This window comes from Haematobia irritans, chromosome 1, assembly GCF_050003625.1.
Source record: "Haematobia irritans isolate KBUSLIRL chromosome 1, ASM5000362v1, whole genome shotgun sequence".
Lineage (NCBI taxonomy): Eukaryota > Metazoa > Arthropoda > Insecta > Diptera > Muscidae > Haematobia > Haematobia irritans.
In genome coordinates this window covers 102,754,515-102,761,740 of record NC_134397.1, presented here as the reverse complement: position 1 = coordinate 102,761,740, position 7,226 = coordinate 102,754,515, and the positions used below count along the sequence as shown (strand labels likewise).

Genomic DNA, 7,226 nt, shown 5'->3' with positions numbered 1-7,226 from the left:
TTATGAAAGAATTCCAACTAATCAATAAACGTGGTACTGAAAAATGAAGTGAGAAATCATTGCATCATGTGAGGGAGTTTTTAGAGACATTTTGTGTATATCTCGTATGATTGTTTGTGTTTGTTATTGCGTCATTTATGCTGTTGTTGGTTGTTTTGATTCCAGAGACAATGGAATGTTCCTTGTGTGTTGTTGGTATCTTTTGTGATGAGAGTTGTTTTCTTGCAATAGCCAGATCTGAAAGGGATCGTGTGTGTGTGTATGGAGTTGTTTTTCTTTACGGCAGGTATGTATCCTATATCAAAGACAATAAACTCTAGGAAGATAGGAAATTGACTACTGAGGAGATCAAACCATTTACAGTGTTAGTTTCATACTCGAACCAAACGCGTATACGACAAGTATTCACATAGCATTAAAATGCAAATAAAAAGAAATTAAGTGCACGAAATAAATTTCCATAGACGGGAAAACATAATTTTTTTTGTTATTGCCTAAAATTTAACATTGTTTCATTAAGAAAATTAAGTTTTTCGTTTAAAAAATAAAAACGAAAAACAAATTAAAAAATTACAAACATGGTAAATGCAACATTTGGTATGACGCAAGCCAATTTCCTTTCTTCCTCAAGTTTATTGTCTTTGATGGAATGTTCCTTGTGTGTTGTTTGTATCGTTTGTGGTGAGAGTTGTTTTCTTGCAATAGCGAGATCAGAAAGGGATCGTGTGTGTGTGTGTGTGGAGTTGTTTTTCTTTACGGCAGGTATGTATTATGACTATTTGTGTCTTTGAGTTTTATTGCTGCATTCAGTTCTGTTAATGAATTTATGAAGTGCACACGTGGTTTTAATTTTGCAAAATTGTACGTGCGGTATTGGTGTTTATTAATGAATACACATTTATTTCGAAGCATTTTAGAAACTGAGAAGTAAATGATGTGATGTTAGAGAAATCAAAAATGCTTTTTATCGATAAATAAAATAATGATAAATAACAGATTAAGGAACTTTATATTTATGTTAATAGTTTAAAATTATTGCGGATTTTTAATTGATTTACATAAAAAATATACAACATAAGTGGTAATAGGAAAATCTATATTTATTCTACATCTGGTTCACAGGTTGGAGATGCAACCATGTTTTTCTATATTTTTTATGTTACAGCAATTCCTACAGGTGAGTACTAAGTTCGAGTTTAGCCGCTAAAACTAAAAATAAATCACTAAGAAAAGTATAAAATTATACGACTTCGATACAAATTTAAATATAACTTGATGGAGAATAGCCAAAAGCAAGTTTTTTTATAAAAATTATTTTTTTATAATGGATTATTAAAGAAAACTTATCATGAAAATTGCGATTTTAGCCGCTAAACTCGAACTTAATATCCACCTTAAATACTAAATGCTATACTGACAAGTGGAAATTATGTCTAATTTCATAATATTTTTTATTTCAAATATATTCTGAGAATAATTTCAAAAATGTCCCATTAGTCCATGGATATGATTCCAATAATGTACCTACTGGATGCATTTTTCAATGTGGTAAGTTTTTCTATGAGTATAAACGCTATTTTGTCCGTTTTTTATAAAACCAAAATTTCAATTTATTAAAAATAATTATTTTCACTTACAGGTAGACAAGCCTTGTAATGGTAATTTTTGGAATATTCTTACTTTTTAATGCTAACTAAGCTGATATCCTTATTGGATCTAGGAAATACTCTTGAAAACCGTAAGTTAAAAATCAATATGAACGATAGAATTTGATAATATTTTGCTTATATTTTGTATAACTTTGCAATTTCAGATGCTTATAAGACAAATCCGTCCAACAAAAGTTAGCCAAAATCGATGAAATTGGACAACTATTCAATGAATATAAAGGGTGATTCTTTTGAGGTTAGGATTTTCATGCATTAGTATTTGACAGATCACGTGGGATTTCAGACATGGTGTCAAAGAGAAAGATGCTCAGTATGCTTTGACATTTCATCATGAATAGACTTACTAACGAGCAACGCTTGCAAATCATTGAATTTTATTACCAAAATCAGTGGCAGAAAATCCGCTTTTTTATCGACAAATTTTGTTCAGCGATGAGGCTCATTTCTGGTTGAATGGCTACGTAAATAAGCAAAATTGCCGCATTTGGAGTGAAGAGCAACCAGAAGCCGTTCAAGAACTGCCCATGCATCCCGAAAAATGCACTGTTTGGTGTGGTTTGTACGCTGGTGGAATCATTGGACCGTATTTTTTCAAAGATGCTGTTGGACGCAACGTTACGGTGAATGGCGATCGCTATCGTTCGATGCTAACAAACTTTTTGTTGCCAAAAATGGAAGAACTGAACTTGGTTGACATGTGGTTTCAACAAGATGGCGCTACATGCCACACAGCTCGCGATTCTATGGCCATTTTGAGGGAAAACTTCGGAGAACAATTCATCTCAAGAAATGGACCGGTAAGTTGGCCACCAAGATCATGCGATTTGACGCCTTTAGACTATTTTTTGTGGGGCTACGTCAAGTCTAAAGTCTACAGAAATAAGCCAGCAACTATTCCAGCTTTGGAAGACAACATTTCCGAAGAAATTCGGGCTATTCCGGCCGAAATGCTCGAAAAAGTTGCCCAAAATTGGACTTTCCGAATGGACCACCTAAGACGCATCCGCGGTCAACATTTAAATGAAATTATCTTCAAAAAGTAAATGTCATGGACCAATCTAACGTTTCAAATAAAGAACCGATGAGATTTTGCAAATTTTATGCGTTTTTTTTTTAAAAAGTTATCAAGCTCTTAACAAATCACCCTTTAGTAACTTATGCCACATATATCTTTCATATGGATAGAAAACATGGAAATTTAAATTAATTAGTTTAGTCCTAATAACATAGAATATTACTCTTTTGAAGAAGCAATTACTAACTACCGACAAGTAACTGCATCCAACGTACTAATAAAAATATGTCCTTTATTATATATCATAAGCCATAGTTTTGTGTAATATAATAATAATTTTTTGAAATAAAATACTGGTCGTTATAGAAAATTGATTTGTTTTGTACGAAAAATTTCTTAGTTGTATACAGGCTTGTTGTACCTTTGATTCCTCAATTTCCCTACTTTTTAGAAAATTATACTGACAAATAGTTTATTTCAAACCAATTTCTTAATACAGGTTTCCCAAAAAATGTTAATTTTTCCGGATAGCAGGAATATTTTGAATGAGTTTAAGTATATTCTTCCCACAGCATAGTAATAATGAACTAAAATACGATGCAATACATGAACTAAGTTATAAGAAAATCATGAACTTATCTAGATGAAAAAAATCTTTGGCGCCAAATCATGGTCATTCTTACTATGGGTTAGTTCATTTTTCATAAAAAATAGTAAACTTTTTTTCGGTGTTTCATTAAGAAAATTAAGTTTTTCATTTAAAAAATAAAAACGAAAAACAAATAAAAAAAATACGAACATGTATGGAACTAACATGGTAAATGCAACATTTGGTATGACGCAAGCCAATTTCCTATCTTCCTCAAGTTTATTGTCTTTGTCCTATACACCGAAAAAAAAGTTTACTATTGTTTACGAAAAATGAACTAACCCATAGTAAGAATGACCATGATTTGGCGCCAAAGATTTTTTTCATCTAGATAAGTTCATGATTTTCTTATAAATAAGTTTATGTATTGCATCGTATTTTAGTTCATTCTTACTACGCTGAGGGAAGAATGTACTTACACTCATTCAAAATATTCCTGCTATCCGGAAAAATGAACAAGTTTTTGGGAATCCTATATTTAGAAATTGGTTTCAAATAAACTATTTATCAGTATAATTTTCAAAGAAGTAAATAAATTGAGGAATTAAAGGTACAACAAGCCTGTATACAACTAAGAAATTTTTCGTACAATATAAGACAATTTTTCATAACTACCAGTATTTTATTTCAAAAAATTATTATTATATTACATAAAACTATGGCTTATGATATACAATAAAAGAAATGTTTTTATTCGTACGCTGTATGCTGTTACTTTTCGGTAGTTAGTAATTGCTTCTTCAAAAGAGTAGTATTCTATGTTAGTAGAATGAAACTAATTAATATCAATTTCCATTTTTTATCCATATGAAAGATATATGCCATAAGTTGCTATTTTCATTTCATTTTTGTCCAATTTCACCGATTTCGCTAGTTTTTGTTGTGTGGATTTGCGTCATAAGCCTCTGAAGTTAAAAAGGTATATGAAATATAAAAATATTATCAAATTCTATGGTATTTTGATCTTTAACTTACAAGAGAATTTTCTTAGAGCCAATAGGGATATCAGCTTAGTTAGCATTAAACAGTAAGAAGATTCCAAAAAATACCATTAGATTTGCTGTCATCCTGCAAATGAAAATTATTTTTAATAAATAGAAATTTTGGCTTTATTACAAATGGACGAAAAACTTACCACATTGAAAAAAATCATCCAATTACTACATTAGTGGAATCATATCCATGCACAAATGGGACATTTTTGAAATCCTTCTCAGAATATAAATGAAATAAAAATATTATAAAATTAGATATAATTTCCACTTGTCAATATAGCATTTAGTATTTATGGTGGATATTAAGTTCGAGTTTAGTGGCTAAAATCCCAATTTTTCATGATTAGTTTTCTTTAGAAATACATGGGAACAAAATTGAACCGTTTTTGTGTTCATTTAAAATTTATATCAAATTTTTAGTAATTTGAGGTTGCTGAATCCAAATTTACACTTGTTTTTTTAAGAGCTCGACTTTTTGAGATATACGGTTATGTTCAAAATTAAAGCACTTCCGCTATATATATGTTGGAATAACTTGAAAACAATTCATCATCTTAAATTAAAAAACAGCGTTCTACATAAGCTTAAAAACGATTTTCTGTTCTTAATCGTGTAATCCATTTAAAGAATATAAACTTTATAAAAAACTTATTTCGAGCTATTCTCCATCAAGTTATATTTAAATTTGCATCGAAGGCGTATAATTTTATACTTTTCTTACTGATTTATTTCTGATTTTAGCACCTAAACTCGAACTTAGTACACACCTTAAGGACTCGCTATAACATAAAAATATAGACTGTGATCCAGATGTAGAGTAAATATAGATCATTTTATTACCACTCATTATGAATATTTTTATGTAAACCAATTTAAAACCGCACTAATTTTAAATTATTAATAGAAATATACAGTTTCTTAATATGTGATTTATTTTAGAGTTATTTATTTTTTATCAATATAAAGTGTTTTTGTTTTCTCTAACATCACACCATTCACTTATCAGTTTCTAAAATGTTACGAAATAAATGCATTTTTATTAATAAACACAAATACCGCACGCAAGCGCACCACGTGTGCGCTTCATAAATGCATCAACAGAACTGAATGCACCAATAAAACTCAAAGACACAAATAGTCATAAAGGACACATATGTAAAGAAAAACAACTCCACACACACATGATCCCTTTCTGATCTCGCTATTGCAACAAAACAACTATCACCACAAAAGATACCAACAACACACATTCCATAACATCATCGCAATAACAAACACAAACAAAAAAAAAAGATGATGCAATAATTTCATAATTTCTTCTCACTTCAATTTTCAGTATCACGTTTATTGATTAGTTGGTATTCTATCTATAGGATAAGGTAAAATATATTCAAAATTTACGAGGAATCCATACAAAATTATATACACCCGTCAAGGATTAAATTAACTACTTTTTATTCTACTTTATCTAAAATTTTCAATGTGAGGAAATATACTCCAACTTATAGTAAAAACCGAAATAAGCTGTAGGAAGCCGCCATACGAATCGGTACTGTGGTTCAGTTAATTTTTACTACAAAATTTTTTTTCCATACAAAAATTTTTCTTAGTAAATTGTCCACATTTCGTAGTAAGATTTTTATATTGCCTATGTCTTTTTATAATACAATCAACGATGCATTAACTATTGTATTGGAAATTTATTTAAGGAAAAATCCGTCCCATTTCGTAGTTAGTGAACTAAAAAACATTTACTGAATTTTTATAAGTTTTCCTTTAGCTAAGTTAATTTTCGCAGTGGTTACGAAAAATGAACTATATTACAGTAAATTTTTTGAACTATGTGGAAGTTAAACTGGTCCTAAAATTAACAAGACACCTTTTTTTCTGTGTATGACTATTTGTGTCTTTGAGTTTTATTGCTGCATTCAGTTCTGTTGATGAATTTATGAAGTGCACACGTGGTTTTAATTTTGCAAAATTGTACGTGCGGTATTGGTGTTTATTAATGAAAACACATTTATTTCGAAGCATTTTAGAAACTGAGAAGTGAATGATGTGATGTTAGAGGAATCAAAAACGCTTTTTATTGATAAAAAACAAATAACAGATTAAGGAACTGTATATTTCTGTTAATAGTTTAAAATTAGTGCGGATTTTTAATTGATTTACATAAAAAATATACAACATGAGTGGTAATAGGATGATCTATATTTATTCTACATCTGGATCACAGGTTGGAGATGTAACCATTTTTTTGAATCTATATTTTTTATGTTACAGCAATTCCTACAGGTGAGTACTAAGTTCGAGTTTAGCCGCTAAAATTAAAAAACAAAACACTGAGAAAAGTATAAAATTATACGTCTTCGATACAAATTTAAATATAACTTGATGGAGAATAGCCCAAACCAAGTTCTTTATAAAGATTATTTTCTTTTATAATGGATTATTAAAGAAAACTTATCATGAAAATTGCGATTTTAGCCTCTAAACTCGAACTTAATATCCACCTTAAATACTTAATTGCTATACTGACAAGTGGAAATTATGTCTAATTTTATAATATTTTTTATTTCAAATATATTCTGAGAATAATTTCAAAAACGTCCCATTAGTCCAAGGATATGATTCCAATAACGCACATACTGGATGGATTTTTCAATGTGGTAAGTTTTTCTATAAACCGTATTTTGTCCGTTTTTAATAAAACCAAAATTTCAATTTATTAAAAATAATTATTTTCACTTGCAGGTAGACAGGTCTTGTAATGGTAATTTTTTTTTAATATTCTTACTGTTTAATGCTAACTAAGCTGATATCCTTATTGGCTCTAGGAAATACTCTTGAAAACCGTAAGTTAAAAATCAATATGAACGATAGAATTTGATAATATT

The 7,226-nt window shown here is 29.5% G+C and overlaps 1 long non-coding RNA gene across 1 annotated transcript; it reads right to left on the bottom strand.

The window, feature by feature from the left end:
• Positions 1 to 3,908: 3,908 nt before the first annotated feature.
• LOC142240786 (uncharacterized) lies at positions 3,909 to 5,397 on the bottom strand. The gene is made up of 4 exons (XR_012723388.1): positions 5,170 to 5,397; positions 4,470 to 4,543; positions 4,310 to 4,402; positions 3,909 to 4,239 (listed from the first exon to the last, which is right to left on the bottom strand). It is a non-coding gene; the product is annotated as an uncharacterized LOC142240786 (long non-coding RNA).
• Positions 5,398 to 7,226: the final 1,829 nt, after the last annotated feature.